Source organism: Eschrichtius robustus, chromosome 17 (genome assembly GCF_028021215.1).
Source record: "Eschrichtius robustus isolate mEscRob2 chromosome 17, mEscRob2.pri, whole genome shotgun sequence".
Classification (NCBI taxonomy): Eukaryota; Metazoa; Chordata; class Mammalia; order Artiodactyla; family Eschrichtiidae; genus Eschrichtius; species Eschrichtius robustus.
The window spans coordinates 83994492-84011493 of record NC_090840.1 but is presented as its reverse complement, the minus strand read 5'-3'; the positions used below and the strand labels follow the sequence as shown (position 1 = coordinate 84011493).

Here is a 17002-nt window from a genome sequence, read left to right as displayed (position 1 = left end):
AGAGACAACTCATGTTTTTAGCTTTTAAATATAAGTGCTTAAAGTTAAAAATTCCCTCTACGTACCCAGCACTCTTTTAGCTGCATCCTAAAGATTTCGATGTTCTGTTTTTAATTATCATTCTATTCTGAACATTTTGTCAATTTCTCCTTTGATGTGTTGTTTGACTGGGTGTTATTTAGAAAGGATTGTTTACTTGCTAAATATTGGGAACTGTACTAGACATCAGTTTTTTAAAATAGTTATTTTTTATGGTCATATACTATTTTGAACTAAAATATACATGGTACAAAATTCAAATGGGTGGGAAATGAATCCTAACTCTCTCTCTATGTGACTCACTGTTCCCACTTGTGTAACCACCCACAGGTCCTCTATGTGTGTACAAGGAGGTGCATGTGCATGGATCTTTCTTTTGCTTTATATCAAAATGTATTCTACATACTCTTCCATACATTTTTTTATTACTTAAAATATATATCTTGAAAATCCTTGCATTTTAAGACTGGGAGTTGCCTTAACTCTTTATAGTACATGTTGCTTCTTTTCATTAATGAGTATTTTCCAGTATGAATGAAAAATTTTCAGCAAACACAATTTTTTAATGCTTGTATAGTGACTCATTTTGACGTTCCAGACTTTATTTGCTCATTTCCCTTCTTTTGAGCATGTTCCCACTTTTTCAGTGTTGCAGATAAACCTATGAATCATTTAAGCCTCAAACTGTACAGGAGATTTACTGGGGGTTTCTTAGACCAGTCTACCAGGAGCCGGAACTGTGGGTGCTGGGACTTATGCGCTTGTCCTCTGTGAGCTCTGAGCTCCTCCACGGCCTGGGCTCTGTCCCAGTTATTTTTGGATCCCTGGTGTTTAAGTCATTGCGCCAGCACAGAAGATGCAGAGTAATGCACTGATAATGCTGTACTCTCAAAGCCCTTTGTTTTGTGAGATTTAATTGTCCTAACAACTGTGAACAGTAGATGCCATTTTCAACTTCATTTAATTGATGAGAAAACCAAGTCAGAGAGAGGACAACATTGGGCTTTCAGGCTTAAGGGGGTGGAAAAGATGAAATGATTTGGGCTTTGGAGTCACATGTGGCTTTGACTTTTACAAAGTCTGATCTTACCCCAAGTCCTTTACCTCTCTAAGCCTGTTTCCTTTTTCTTGAAAATGGTGATATTAGTAATTATCTCAAAGTTTATTAGGGGATTAATTTTTTTAAGCCCCATAAAGCCCCCTTGTCCAATGCTGGACCAGTATCAGCAGTGCCGGACCAGTATCCAGCCTAGTCGAGGACCGGTTGTTGGCTCTCTTTTTCCTGCCTCTTGCACTTTGAGCTCGTTCTAATGTCTCAAGACTGTCCCCCTTGTCTGTAAAAGTAGACATAATTGTATCATATTTGCAGTTTCGTTGTAAAATATAAGTGAGATTCACTCTTTTAAAGTGGTTTTAACATTTTAAAAAGTTTTTTATTGGGATAGACAAAAAACACAGAACATAAAATTTACCATCTTACCTATTTTTAAGTGTGTAGGTCAGTGGTGTTAAGTGTATTCACATCATTGTGAAACAGATCTCTAGGGCTTATCTTGCAAATCAGAAGCTCTGTATCCCCTTTTCCGTTCTCCCCAGCTTCTGGTAGCCACTGTTCTACTTTCTGTTCCTGCGAGCTTTACTACTTTAGATGCCTCAAGTAAGTGGAATCATACGGTATTTGTGCCTATTTCACATGTGACAGGCTTTCCTTCCTTTCAAAGGCTGAATAATATTCCACTGTAACATACACCACATTTTATTTATCCTTTCAACCATTCCACTATTGTGAATAATTGCTGTGAACATAGGTGTGCAAATCTCTTCAAGACCCTGCTTTCAGTACTTTTGGGTGTGGAATTGCCGGATCATAGGTAGTTCTAGTTTTGATTTTTTTGAGGAACCTCCATACTCTTTTCTGTAGCAGTTGCACCATTTTACTTTCCCACCAATGGTATGCAAGGGTTCCAGTTTCTCCACATCTTCACCAGCACTTGTTATTTTCATATTAAAAAAAAAAAAGTGGGCTTCCCTGGTGGCGCAGTGGTTGAGAGTCCGCCTGCCAATGCAGGGAACACGGGTTCGAGCTCCGGTCTGGGAAGATCCCACATGCCGCGGAGAAACTAGGCCCGTGAGCCACAATTGCTGAGCCTGCGCGTCTGGAGCCTGTGCTCCGCAGCGGGAGAGGCCGCGATAGTGAGAGGTCCGCGCACCGCGATGAAGAGTGGCCCTCGCTTGCCGCAGCTAGAGAAAGCCCTCGTGTAGAAACGAAGACCCAACACAGCCATAAATAAATTAATTAATTAAATAAAATAAGTATTTAAAAAAAAAAAGTAATCATCCTAATAGACGTGAGGTTGGTTTTAATAACTTTTTAAAATTGAAGTATAGTTGATTTACAATGCTGTGCCAATCTCTGCTGTCCAGCACAGTGACTCAGTTATACACAGAGACATTCTTTTTTTAATGTTCTTTTCCATTATGGTTTATCACAGGATATTGAATATAGTTCCCTGTGCTATACATTAGGACCTTGTTGTTTATCCATTCTTTTTTTTTTTAAAGTGTTTGTTTTATCAATTTTATTTATTTATTTATTTATTTATTTATTTATTTATTTATTTATTTATTTATTTATGGCTCTGTTGGGTCTTCGTTGCTGCATGCAGGCTTTCTCTAGTTGCAGCGAGCAGGGGCTACTCTTAGTTGCGGTGCGCGGGCTTCTCATTGCGGTGGCTTCTCTTGTTGCGGAGCACGGGCTCTAGGTGCACGGGCTTCAGTAGTTGTGGCACGTGGGCTCAGTAGTTGCAGCTCGCGGGCTCTAGAGCGCAGGCTCAGTATTTGTGGCGCACAGGCTTAGTTGCTCCGCGGCATGTGGGATCTTCCTGGACCAGGGCTTGAACCTGTGTCCCCTGCATTGGCAGGCGGATTCCTAACCACTGCACCACCAGGGAAGCCCTTGTTTATCCATTCTAAATGTAATAGTTTGCGTCTACCAACCCCAAACTCCCAGTCCATCCTCTCCCTCTCCCCCTCCCCCTTGGCGGCAACCACAAGTCTGTTCTCTATATCTGTGAGTCTTGTTTCATAGATAGGTTCATTTGTGCCATATTTTAGATTCCACATATAAGTGATATCATATGGTATTTGTCTTTCTCTTTCTGACTTACTTCACTTAGTATGATAATCTCTAGTCACAACCATGTTGCTGCAAATGGCATTATTTCGTTCTTTTTTTATGGCTGAGTTTAATAACTTTTTTTTGAAGATTTATTTATTACTTATTTATTTTTGGCTGCGTTGGGTATTAGTTGAGGCGTGCGGGGTCTTAGTTGCGGCATGTGGGATCTTTCGTTGTGGTGCGCAGGCTCTTTGTTGCAGTGCGCAGGCTTCTCTCTAGTTGTGGCGTGCGGGTTCCAGAGCGTGTGGGCTCTGTAGTTTGTGGCACGTGGGCTCTAGTTGAGGCGTGCGGGCTCAGTAGTTTGTGGCGTGCAGGCTTAGTTGCCCCACGGCATGTGGGATCTTAGTTCCCTGACCAGGGATCGAACCCCCGTCCCCTGCATTGGAAGGCGGATTCTTTACCACTGGACCACCAGAGAAGTCCCTAATAACGTTTTTTAATGATAAAAATTTTTAGGTAGAGTTGGAAAAGTGACTCCATAGATTTTTGCTAAGTTGGAATAATGTCTGTTGATACCCGTGTGACAAGACCAGAATCATAGAGGAGGCTGATTGACAAAGAAAACCAATCACTGCGCAGCTGTGTTTGGGAAGAGAGGCCATCTTATTTGTGCCTCTTACTCAGAATATGATTGAAGAAAGGACAGGATCCATACTGGGTGCTTCTAGTGTTTCTTGAAAATGGAGTGTAGAGTCATGTCGTAGAAACACTTTCCTTTTCCAGGCCACAGCGAGGGATAATTTAAAATGTGGATGGATGATGTCTCCCTCTTTACAGCTGAGGAGTGTAGGTTGCAGAAGAGAGTCATTCACCACCAGGGGTCCCCCTGGCACCAGTGCCCCTTCCAGCTATAGCTGTCTGCTTGCAACCTGCAACCACATGGCCTGATTTCTAGCAGGACCCCAGAGGTTCTCTCCGCTTCAGTTACCTGATTTGGGGAGCCAGTCTAATGTCGCTATTTGCTAAATAAGGTGAGTGGTCAAACTGTGGATAAATTGGATTTATAGGGTAAAAAAAATGTATGGTGAGGAAATGATGAGGTAAGTTGGATATGTATATGCATGCCCAATGCGGTAAAAGTTTCAGAGTTGGTTTGAACAGTTGCAACATTAGAATAAATACTCGATTGCCTTTTGATATTTGTGTCGTTTTGGTCAATATAAACAGAAAACCCCTCTATAACGTACGTAGTTAGGTTGAAAATTTTGGTGTCTTTTCCCATCCTATGGTACTATACCTCTGCCACTCACTATATTTGAAAAACTAAAGAAGCATTCTTCTTACACATTTCAGGACCCTTTTTTTCCCTCTTAAACTTAATGGCGAGTAACCTCCCAACAGTTTCTAAACCTGGAATTTAGCGCTGCTCTTTTATATGGCAAAATAAACAAGAAATGCCCATGAATTAGTGTCTCTGGAAATATTCTAGTTTAGCATTGTTTTTAAAAATTAATTAATTAATTTGGTTGCACTGGGTCTTAGTTGCGGCAGGCGGACTCCTTAGTTGCAGCTCCAGGGCTCCTTAGTTGTAGCATGTGAACTTCTAGTTGCAGCATGCATGTGGGATCTAGTTCCCTGACCAGGGATCGAACCCAGGCCCCCTGCATTGGGAGCGTGGAGTCTTATCCACTGCACCACCAGGGAAGTCCTGAGTATTGTTTAGATTAATAATAAGTACAGAATTTTCTGCCTTTTAATTTTTTTTATTTTTTGAATTTATTTATTTTTATTTATTATTTTTGGCTGTGTTGGGTCTTCGTTGCTGCGTGCAGGCTTTCTCTGGTTGCGGTGAGCGGGGGCTACTCTTCATTACGGTGCGCGGGCTTCTCTTGTTGCGGAGCACAGGCTCTAGAGCGCACGGGCTTCAGTAGATGCGGCATGTGGGCTCAGTAGTTGTGGCTTATGGGCTCTAGAGCACAGGCTCAGCAGTTGTGGTGCACGGGCTTAGTTGCTCCATGGCCTGTGGGATCTTCCTGGAGCAGGGCTCGAACCCGTGTCCCCTGCATTGGCAGGCAGATTCTTAACCACTACCAGGGAAGCCCTACTGCCTTTTTAGAAGGCATTTCCCTTCTGTTTCATATATCTCAGTGTGGCTTAATCCAGTGGTATGTTTATCTCCTGGTGGTTTTGATGCATCTCTCAGGTACCAGCCGCATGTCCAGCATCTTACCTGAATTTGTTTTTGACAGGATTGCTGACACCAGGGACTATGATGGGATGTTGTGTAGGGGAGAGAACGGCCTGTCTCGCGTTCTTTCCGTGGGCATGTTTCTTCTCTTCCTTCTTTGTCTCTTTGGTCCTCACTGTGACTCAGTCATCCTCTGTAGGCTGGGTGGGGCCTGCTTCCTGACTCTCTCTGGAAAGCTTTGCAGTCTCTGCAGGTAGCATCACTGTAGGTGGTGGTTGAAGTGTGTGTTCTGGCTGGTGTCCGAGTGCCCGTGCATATCCCAGCTCTGCCGCTGACCGGCTAGCTTGATGTTAGGTATGTTACTTAATTTCTCTGTTCCTCAGTTTGTTCGCATGTCACGTGTGGATTATAATATCATCTACCTCATTGGTTGTTGTAAGTACTAATTGAGAAAACAGGTGTAAAGCACTCAGCAAATTGATGAGGAACACGGACTGTGGAGCCTGGCTGGCTGAGTTTGATTTCCAGCTTTGCACCTTAGAAGCTCTGTGACCTGGAACAAGTTATCTCTCTGTGCTCCAATTTCTTCATCTGTGCAGTGGGGGTAATAGAGTCTGCCTCGTGGGATAAAAGTACTTAGAACAGGGCTTGGTGCATAGTAAGCATTAACCTGGCATCATCATTATCATTATGTTTTCATTATTATTAGTGTTGCTGTTCTGCTGTTTTGTGATTGACACGTCATCACTGTTCAATAGGTGATAGGTATTGTCATTGTCCTTGTTTTACAGGTGAACAGACTGAGGTTCAGGATGGTGAAATGATTCTTTCTTTGTCTCACGGATAGAACTGGGGCTCCTTTGCGTCTTCCAGTTGCAAATTCAGTGCCTTCCTCAGCTTCCCCAGAGTTCCTCCAGAATAACGGAAGGGAGGTATGGTAATTGTTATGAAAGTTGGCAGGGAAAGCAAGTAATACCAATACCATCACCTTTCGGAATATGTTGTGTTTTGCGACCTATTGTCTGTTTGTCTTCAGAAGGTGATTATAGCCATTGTTAAGCTTGAATTTCTTTAGTTCTTACCAAGTCATAATTTTTATTGATACTAAAATTTTCAGAAAAATTTTTTCTGTGTTTGTGGTGGAAACAGTGAGACGCAATGACACAGAAATGGTAATTCTATGAGTCTTACTGGAAGTAAGCTTGGAACAGGATACCCAGCTACGGAAGTTAGGGTATGTTGTAACTATCAGTTGCTAATGGACGTACCATATTGTGAAAGTGTTGATTTTATTTCAATCTTTAACTTTTGATTAATGAAGATAAATTTTGAATTGTGTGTGTATAATGTGAATTACAGTTTTCTTTTACTTTCCTCCTGTTGGTTGACATATAAGCATTTACCAGTGCTTTACTCTTCTAAGAAGTACTGCCCTAAAGTTTTGGTACTAACTTAAGGCAAACAAGTAAAACCATGATAACTGTATGAGAACTGTGAAAAGTCAGAGTTGTATCTTTGTGAGCTGCTTTTGTGACATTTACAAGCAGTTTGTTTCTTAATAGTTCTTTCCCAATGACTTTCTTATTTAAGGCCAGGTTTCTGTAGGGAAGCCAGATTGGACAAAATTATACAGTGTATGAAGGGTTTTTCTGCTCACTGATCTTGCTTATGGCATTGTTTGCTAGCCTTCTAATCTCGCACATTAGTTTCATTATTGCTCTACTAAAATCTGCAGTGGAAGTTCTGATCGGAGTATCAGGATACTACAGTTGTGTGATTTATTTTTTATGTGGGATGAGGAAGGGCATTCCACATGATTTTTGTAGAATTTATATCCATTTTTCTTTTTCCATTCTTATGGGGGAAGAAAAGCAAGGTTTACAACACGTGTAATTCACGTATTCATGCAGTAAATATTTTTCAAGCCCCTGTGCTGGGTCTTGGAGGTGAAGCAGTGCCCAAGACTGAGGCAGGCCATGCTGTCACGGAGCTCACTGTCGGGTCCTGATACCTAGAATCTCTGATGCTTTCCCTATGGTCGTGGCCTCTAAAATAAAATAGAACTTCCCTCTGCCATGTCCTCATTACCTACAGGGGATAGAGGAGGAATGTGTGGAATATGGCCTGTACATTTTATTGTCTGTTTTAGCAGTGAGGCCCTGGAGACGGTGTGCAGAACCGACGACGTCCTTCCCGCCATGGAGAGTGCATTGTAGTGGGGCAGCCAGACAGTGGACGAGGTGCAGAATAAGGCACGTGGTGTTGTAGAGGGGATCGTGCTGTGAGGAGGTGAGGCTGGGTTAGGGTATGGGCTGTGCAATTTTAGATGAGGCGGTCAGGATAGGCCTCGTGGAGTAAGTGACATTTGAGCAAAGGCTCGGAGGAAAGGGAGTGAGCCTTGTGGTTACCTGGGGCAAGAGTGTCCAACCTAGAGGGACAGGCAGTGTAAAGGCCCTGAGGTGTCATGCATGGCTCGTGTGGGCAGAGGGCAACAGGGAGCTCAGTGTGGTTGGAGCTGAGAAGGCCCGGGGGCGGGGATGGTGGTGGTGAGGAGATGAGGGTGTAGACGGTAGGGGAGCCTCCCGGCACAGGGCCTTGCAGACCACGCTCGGTGTGCAGGTCACCTGTTCAGGGGAGTTGGGGAACGTTTGGTGAGTTTTAGCAAAGGAGTGAAATGGTGTGATTGATGTTTTGAAAGGAAGGGTCAGTTGCAGCTGCTGGCTTGAGAGTTGAGTGTGGAGCAGCAAGCCAAAAACAGGGGGGTGGGGGGTGGGGAGGCCTGTGGATGCCAGACGGCAGCAGACAGCAGACGTGGGGCAGCGGGCGGGGGGAGGTCACGGCCCAGGTGTAGTCTGAAGGCAGGGATGGTGGGTTTTCGCTGATGGAATGCTTTGATCTAAGAGACAGAGAAAGAAGTCGGGGTGACCAAGGCTTGGGGCCTGAGCAAACAGTAATCTTTCTATTTAAAGTAAATTTTAATTAAGAGTTTACTTGTTAAGTGGGACTTACCAGAGTTGCTCTTAGCTAGACTGATACTATAAAGAGGTTGTTTAAATACCAAAGAGCTTTTTATATTAATATATAGAATTTCATGAATCAGAGCATAAAGGGATTGCTTACTTTTTTCACTTGTGTTGCTATTAACTGTCAGCTTTTCCCATTCTTTTCAAGATGTCACTGGATTGGGAATTTAAAAGCATAAGTTGTTTTAATATTTAGCAGAAAGAAAATAGGAGTCGTCATATCACCACACTGGCTGGTACTCGTAGTTTTTCGGCTCTTAGGCCTGAGGCAGATCGCTCCGCCTCCGAACCTCAGGATCCTCTTCTGTAGAAAAGGGGAAGGAAGCGCTTTGTTGGGACTGTGTTAAGGGTTAAACTCAGTTGTTTTGTGTGTGAAAGCACCTGGCACAGTGCTGGTCCGCAGGTGCTTTTCTGCTGTGCGCCGAGCATCTGCGTCCTCTCCTGCTCTCACGCCGGCTGCTCTTTCTTTTCAGTCGCCGCAGTGGTTCTTAACTTTCTTGTAGCTGCTGCTTCCATCTGGGCTCTGCTTCGTCAGGCAGCCACTGTTCCCTGTGTCCTGGAGAAGTTTATGCTTCTCTGTATCTTTCCAGCTTTCAGACCCTCAGGACCTTGCACACCAGGAGGTGACATTTGGATATTGAAATAAAATATAAATTAGCTTGGTGGATGGGAGAGAAAGCTGCCATCCACATCCACTGGTTACTTCATTTGGAAACTGGGCTTCTCCCCCCACTCACTTTTTCCTTCCTAGAAAGCGCCCAGTTTGCCCCTCGTCCCCGCCTCCACTGCCCTGCATCAGCTCCAGCCACACACACCCTTCCCGCCCGCCCACCCCCCCCCCCCCCCCCCCGCTAGCTTTTCTGCACAGCTGCTGCTGTGGCCTTCTGGGCTGTTCGTGAAGACCCCTGCTTCCCAGATACGGCTGGGCTCAGTGACACTGTGCCTCTGCCTGGTTGAATGGCCCTGTCTTTACTCATCTTTAAAAGATGTGGTGGCACTGATTTTGCTTAGAAGATGTGAAAATGAGATATAATCAGTATCTGGTGTGTAGAGTATGGTTGGTGACAAGGTAGCCTTGATTTTTTAATTTTTGAGAGTCATAGGTTCCAAGAGAGACTCACAGTTTGCTTGGGTTGTTTATACATTCTGTTAGCTGATGGTTTCAGATTAAGCACCAAGCCGTTGTCATGGGGCTGAACCAGGTACCAGACTTGCCCACTGATGTTCTTTTCTGTCCTGGGCTCTCCTCAGTAATGGGGGAAGCTGGGGTGGTTTTCATGAATTCTGCTAGGTCTGTCTGCTTGTTTCTTCTGTTCTTTTTCTGGCTGGCTTGCCTGTGTTTTCTGGAGCCCCCTTTCTAACCAGTGTTGCCTGAGGTCAGAGTTCTCTGTGGTGAATGATGTGTTTTCACTGGGGCATATGAGGGGTCACTTGAGTTCTGCCTGCAATTAGGAGCCTGAAGGTAAAGCCTGCGGACAAAGCATCATCTAGGGGAGCTGTTAGAAACCGAACACGCTGCCCTGAGGCGTCACTGGACACAGCCTTTGTTCAGCTCTTGTTTTCAGAAGTTAGTGAATTCACAGTTAAGTAAAGTACTTGATTTTTTATTAGCTTACGGGATTTACTACTAACAAAATCACCCATATATTAGGAGGGCTAAACTGTGTTCAGGCAAAGGCTCCAGGAACCTAGTTACTTACTGTCTTACTGCTAAGATAATAAGTGTGGAATGTGTTTAAAGAGCTAAATTTTTTAGATGACCTTGATTATCTCTCAGTTTGAATGGAGAAAGTAAGTAGCTTTGAATCTTAAAAAAGTTGCTAGTACAGATTATTAGGGTATTTTTCTGTCCTACTTCTTCAGTATGAGTTTATTATTCACTTATATTTTGAAGCTAAAAAAAGAAATGCATCTTGAATCCCTCAATATTCCCTAAAGCTAATTTTGAAAGTATCTGGCAACCTCAAATTCTTGTTTTTATGTGTTTTCTAGATAACTTTCTATAAATTTACAAACTTACTTTTCAAGTATCAATCTGGAAAAATATTTTACCTCAAAAATATTTGGGTTCCTATGGACATTTTTTACAGACTTGTTTTTAGTGTTGATCAGGATTTTATTTTCAGAATTATTCTTATTTCATCAAGGTAATTATTTTAACTGTAAGGTTAGAATTAGGCTGGCAAAATGCCAAAAGCACGACTTTGAAAAACAACAATGGTTTGAGCAGGCACCTACAGACATGATCTGGGTCAGACCTGATTTGCAGCTTACCCAATTCTAGAATCGTCTGTTAGTTTCGTAAACAGAAGTCTGCCAGATGAATTGAACAGAAGGGTGAGATTAGCATATTAATAAGGTTCTGGCTACCGGCCGCCTTTTTCTCCACCCTGTGTCCTCCCTCCCCTCCTTCTCGCTCTCTTTCCCTGAGTGAATCTAGGAACACAGACCCTTGGGGTCACGTTACTTGCTGGTTTCTTTCTGTTCAGTAGCTTAATCTGGCTAGGAAGGTCTGTGTTTCAGGTTGCGGAAGCTTGAGAAGATTCTGTAACTGAGAAGCATTCTTCAAGCTGCTGGAAAGCATTACAGAGGGAACACCTCCCAAATTTTGCTTCAAGCTCTGAAAAAAGGAGCGCAGAGGGGAAGCTTAGTCTTGCTTGTGGATCGAAGCAAATCCTGTAGGAGCAATGAACGGGGACTTGGTGTGCGGACTCCTGGCTTGGTCATTCTAGGACTGACTTTATGTTGTTGGAAGTGACGGGCCGAGGGGCCCTGGGACCCACAGGTGCTGTCTGTATGGAGAAGAGCGGCTGTAGTCCATTTCCAGTGTGTTGGGCTAAAGGTATAAGTAGATTAAAAATCTGTTCGGTTTAAATTTTATTTAGATTCATGCTTTTGCACTAAGAAGGTGGATAAGAGTTTGTCAGAACTTATTTCAAAGAGATTCACAATTAAATTTAAGGAAAAAGGGAAATTACGTGGTATGGGTTTGCAACTATTGCATAAAACCAATTAGAGAGTGTTTCAAAAAGTAAATAAAATTATTTTTATGGAAATGCATTTAAATGAGTAAACTCTTTTTATGCTCTGTCTTATGTCTCTTGAAGTTGCATGTTTTATTTTGAGTTTTAATGAAGACGTCCTACCCATTCTGTGAGGCAGGAGTTTTTAAAGAATAAAGAGACTAAGCTTAAATAGGACTGTAGGAAAAAAGAGTGACATAGATTTTCTTATTTCAAAAATTGGTTTCCTTTCCTCACTGTAAAGACTGTATATTTAATTGGAAACTCCTTGTTACTGTAAGGTGGGCTTATCACTAAGGGTCAGCAATGCTGTGAATAAACAATTTTCCACTGTAATGTTGTTAGGGGTTTTAGTTATATAAAAATAAAAACATAAAATATAGCATTTCATTGTAACACTCAAGACGGTATTTGAAACTAACTTTTTTTTTTTTTTAATTTATTTTTATTTACTTATTTTTGGCTGTGTTGGATCTTCGTTTCTGTGCGAGGGCTTTCTCTCTAGTTGTGGCAAGCGGGGGCCACTCTTCATCGCGGTGCGTGGGCCTCTCACTATCGCGGCCTCTCTTGTTGCGGAGCACAGGCTCCAGACGCGCAGGCTCAGTAATTGTGGCTCACGGGCCCAGTTGCTCCGCGACATGTGGGATCTTCCCAGACCAGGGCACGAACCCGTGTCGCCTGCATTAGCAGGCAGATTCTCAACCACTGCGCCACCAGGGAAGCCCCTCAAGACGGTATTTGGAGAGCGTGTTTAGAAGTTAAAAATGCCATACAATTCACGTATGAATAAGACCAAGACAGGTAGGCTGTTTTGCTTAAAGTAGTAGTGAATTGAATATTTAACCTGGGAGGTAAAGTCCTTAATGAAGAATTTAATAAAAATATTTATTATTAAAAAATATATATTTAAATGTCATCTTACTCCACTTAGGAAAAATTTTTAAAAGGAGGACTCTGCACTGGGTAAAGAGGTGCAGTATTATAAGTAAAGCTTCAGACTGATTAAATTTAGTGTTCAGGTTAAAAATTTTAGTACCACCAGGATATTTTGATGTGTTAGCACAAAATTAAATTGGTTTTCATTTGAGTTGTTGTCATTATCTATTAATTCTTTTCTAGGCTTTTAAACATTTTAAAAACATGTGATATTAGAATCATTTAGTATGACTAAACAAAGACTGTCATTTTATTACATAATTAGATATTAAGAGTAAAGATTTTGCAGTTAATTCAAACTCCTGAGTTTTAAAGGATGTTGGGTTTGGGAACTTTTTAAATTGCAGATTCTCACCTCAGGACTGTATAGTATAATTGAGCATGATCAGTGCTCAGTGGTGAAGAGTTCTATACTTGTTGAAAATTTTGATCTTTTCCCAGACTTGCTGGGATTCATTTATATAATGCCACTTGCATTGTGTGATAGCAAATGATAGCTCTCTGTTAGCACTTATCCTTAACAATAGGGCTCTGATTTCACTCACAACGTCTAGGCTAGATTCAAGATATATGAATCCAGTGGCAATGTGATATTAAATAATCAGCTACTAAGTTTTTAAAAAATTCAAAGTGACTTTAGAACTATGAACTTTGGAAGAGAGATTGTAGTGTTTTTGTTCGTCCCAAAGCAATTGATTGAAGCCACTTATTTTTCCATTATGTTTGCTGACTGCAGAGCAAATGAGTAGAGGCGTTTTTAACTGAAATATCATTTTGATAGAGGTGGGCTTGGGCACGAGGGCAGAGCTCACATGTGTAGAAGAGGGAAAAGGTAGGGATGGTATCAAGGTCAAGGTCAGTCTGCGTGTAGGGCTGGAACAGGCTGTCTCCTCAGATGGATCCTTCAGGAGCAGATTCTGACAACGCTGGGGAGCTTGCAGCCTGTCCCCTTCTGGGGCTGAGCCCGCCGCCCCGTGAGCGCATAGGCACCATCTCAGGACAGGTCCCCTCTGCCTTCTCCGCTTACTCTCTCGCCCTTAGGTGTTTATCCTGATTAATTTTTGCTGTGTGATAAAGACAAAGATGTTGCTGTGCAGGAATTGTCTGAATTGGTTATTTTAAAGTATAAAATTGCTACTTTTAGATAGAGACAAAGTAAAAAGCTCAAATCCAAAGAATATATATCCAAATCTCTATTTGCAGTTAGACATTCTAAACCTCACATTTGATTTTATCAGTCACATTAACCTCAAAAAACAGCCATGGCCCAATTTAAGAAGACATGTAAAATACTTACTAGAACAGGCTAAAAATAATAGAACAGACCTATATTTGTGTACTTTGAAGTGAAAACTTTATCCTTAAAACACTCTGGAGTCTTTTCTATAATAAAGTTTATTGTACTGATGAATTTAGTTTAAAGAACCCACCTTAGATTCCACCTGCTGAAGATTGTATTTTAACATATTTAAGAGGACTGTGTTATAAATTGTGTTCAACTATATCATAATTTCCTAGGCTTAAAGACAGTTTTAATTCAGGATATTGAAGTAAGTGTAAATGTTTACAGTGCTGTTAATTGGCTGCAAGGCTACTAAGTGCAGAAAGTCCTGCTTGGAAAGTTCTTTGATTATATCAGTATGTGCATTGTTTGTTTCATCTTTTTGAAAGATGGGGAAGGATTGAGAGGTGTCAGATTTGGTTGTTAGGAATAAATGTGTTGTTGATTTTTTTTCTGTGTCTTTCAGTGGTAGATTGAGATTGAATATACTATTAATAGTTCATTTGTGTGATTCTGGATCCTGTGGTTGAAGTCATGCTTTTTCTGTATCAGTATTTTAAACTCCATCCATCCATCCATCCATCCATCCACCCATCCACCCATCCACCCATCCACCCATCCACCCATCCACCCATCCATCCATCCATCCATCCATCCATCCATCCATCCACCCATCCATCCATCCATCCGTCCATCTGTCTCTGTGTACAGCCCATCTTCTCTTCTGTGTGTCAGACTCCAGGGGTCAGCTGCCTCTTGATACCTACATTTGTATTTTTCATAAGCATCTGATACCAGCCAGAGAGGAGCCTCTTACTTGTTACCCCTGAAATTGGTTTCTCCCCAAATCCTGTGTCTTAATAAACATGTCAAACCCCCATCCACTCAGTTGTTCATGCCACAGACCCAGGATGCCTCTTTGACGCCTTCTTCCATGTATAAGGGGTCCATCTTTTTATCCTGATGATTCTGTCTCCAAAATAGGTCTTGAATTCCTCACCTTCTCTCCCCCTCTGGGCTATGGGAGTTGTTTCCTGTTGGTCTTCCTGTTTCCTCACATGTTCATCCTTCACACACCTGCTGCAGTGATTTTGTAAAAACATAAATCTGATGTTATTCTTTTTCAAACTCCCCAGTGGCTTCTCATTAGAATCGGATGGAATTGCAAATCCTTAACATGGCTTGCAGGGCGTCGCCTGATCTGGCTTCTGTCCACTGTCTCCAGCTTTGGGCCCTTGGCCTCTTGCTCGTTTTGACTTTTCAGTGCCTGGGACACCCAAAGTCTTTCCTCTTAGGCCTTCTGCAGCTGCAGTTGCCTCTTGTCTCCCTTCTCTGCCCAGCTGACTCCTGCACCTTTAGGTCTCAGCTAAACTAGTTTCTCTCTGGTGTTCCCTCCTTGAGCCTTTTCTTCTGTCTTGCACAACATTTACTGTTATTTATCATGGTATATTGCACTTGTTTGACCTCTTCTTTGCTAGATGGTAAACTTAACAAAGTCAGGGATTATGTCAGGTTTTTTCCTGCTTGACAAGTAATTGGCACAAATAAATATTACCTAATGAATGAACAAATTCTGTATAGAGTTAGCTAATCCTTAAAAATTGCTCAACAAAAGGAGTGAATTGGTCTTTGGGTTTCCTCTTGTAGCAGCACACATGCTACATTCGGTTCTCTCAACAGATGGGTCTGGGTCAGGCTCCAGGGTCTGATAGCTGCCCTCTGCCATGCCTGTGGGATCACGGCCATCCGATCTGACAGCTTGAGGAGCTAATTGACTTGCGGGGGAGACAGATTAAAAATATATTATTATGTAAGCATATAAACATTTCATAGTTACATTTATGTAGCTGTCTAGATACCTGTAAATTTACAGTAAAAGAAATCCGGTGCTCTCCAGAGGAGTGACTGACTTTTATGAGCGCACAGCCCAGGGAGCAGGTCATGGCGCCTCCACGTAGCGGCCTCAGTGAACGCTGAGCTGAGTTCCCGTCCACCCTCCGCCGGCCCTGCTGCTGCAGTTGTGTCCTCAGGCACTGCCCCCCTCCCCTCCGCCCTCTCCCCCGCTCCCCTCCGCCCTCTCCCCCCCTCCCCAGCTCCTGCAGGCTCCAGCCTCGCGTCCACCCTCTGCCTGCCCTGCTGCTGCAGTGGTGTCCTCAGGCACTGCCCCCCTCCCCGCCTCCCCAGCTCCTGCAGGCTCCAGCCTCGCAGCTCTGCGTGCACTTAGCTTTCTGAGAGGACCCTGCTGGGTTGTGCCTCGCCTGCCCCTTACGCTTTTGCTGCTCCTGTGTGGAACTTTCCTTCTTCTTCACACGTGAAGGCTTCAGGACTCTGCTCCGCACGTGGCCCTCTGTCTCTCACCGGCCCACAGGGCTGGGCGCTGCACACACTGGCATAGCTGGCGACTCACTCAGCTCTGCTTATTTGCTTGTCTCCTGTTACCTGGTTGTCAACTTCTTACAGGCCTTATTACTTTTTAAATCCCTCTGGTCGGACATGTTGTCAGCACTCAGTTGTTTGCTGAGTGAAAAGGAAGGCTGAACTGGTAGTCTGGGCCATTTCGATTCAGGCCCAGAGGGTGGGAGGGCGCTCCGTGCTCTAGGGATTCTGCGCGTGAAGGCGCTGAGACCCGAAGGTGTTGCCGTGTCCCAGAGGATGTGGGCTTTCCCACTGACTGCAGCTTGAGTTGCATTGAGGCCGATGGAGAGGGGTGAGTAGGCAGGCCTTGCCCTCCACCCTGTTTCTTCGAGGGGTAGGGGTGGGGCTCTTCTTCCTGAGACTCCCCCTGCCTCCGAAGACCGGGACTCCCCAGGTGGGTGCCAGGCCTAGTCAGGCCCCTGTGCACGGACTGGGCGCGTCTTCCCTCTCCCTGGGAGCCTCATCCGCCGCACGGGAGGCACACCTGGTCTGCCTCTGTCCCTCACCGTCATCTGTCAGTTCCTTGAACTCTTCCTCAGGTGGGGGATGCTTTTCCCTCCACCTGGGACACCCTTTCCCTTCACAGTTCCCTCTGTGACCCCAGCCACTCCAGCTCAGATTCCTTGATTGTCTCCTCATGGCGCTGGTCCCTTTCCTCACATCGTAGTGAGTTAACCGTGGGTAAATGTTAGTGCACTGTGTTTGTATCCCTCGCATGGAGCAGGCATATCGAGTACATGAGTTTATGATAAATCGAGAATATGAAAGTAACAGGTGTCTCTGTCGCTGCAGAGGGGAAGGAGAGGACAGTTAGGCAGCGCTTGAACAGAGATAAGGAGAGCAGCTAGCTGTGCGGGGTCACCGGGAGCTCCCTTTTCTCTCCTGTTTCGAATCTTGTTAGCACCCCTTCCCTCGCCCACAGAGCCGGTAGCGTGGGGATTCAGACACCTTTCTCTCTGATTCTTTCACTTGTCCTCA

The 17002-nt window shown here is 43.7% G+C and overlaps 1 protein-coding gene across 9 annotated transcripts in view; it reads left to right on the top strand.

Annotated features, from left to right (window-relative positions):
* Window positions 1-17002, top strand: part of PTK2 (protein tyrosine kinase 2) — a 255666-nt gene that overhangs the window by 52896 nt on the left and 185768 nt on the right. For 2 of the 9 annotated variants that reach the window (XM_068525369.1, XM_068525370.1), the window contains one exon: window positions 6137-6277. The exons of 4 other annotated variants lie outside the window; for them this stretch is intronic. The gene's annotated coding sequence lies outside the window, so the exon portion shown is untranslated. Of the gene's footprint in view, window positions 1-4169; window positions 4189-6136; window positions 6278-7494; window positions 7635-17002 lie in introns of those variants that run through there. 3 more of the 9 variants (XM_068525372.1, XM_068525371.1, XM_068525373.1) reach the window with 3 other exon arrangements.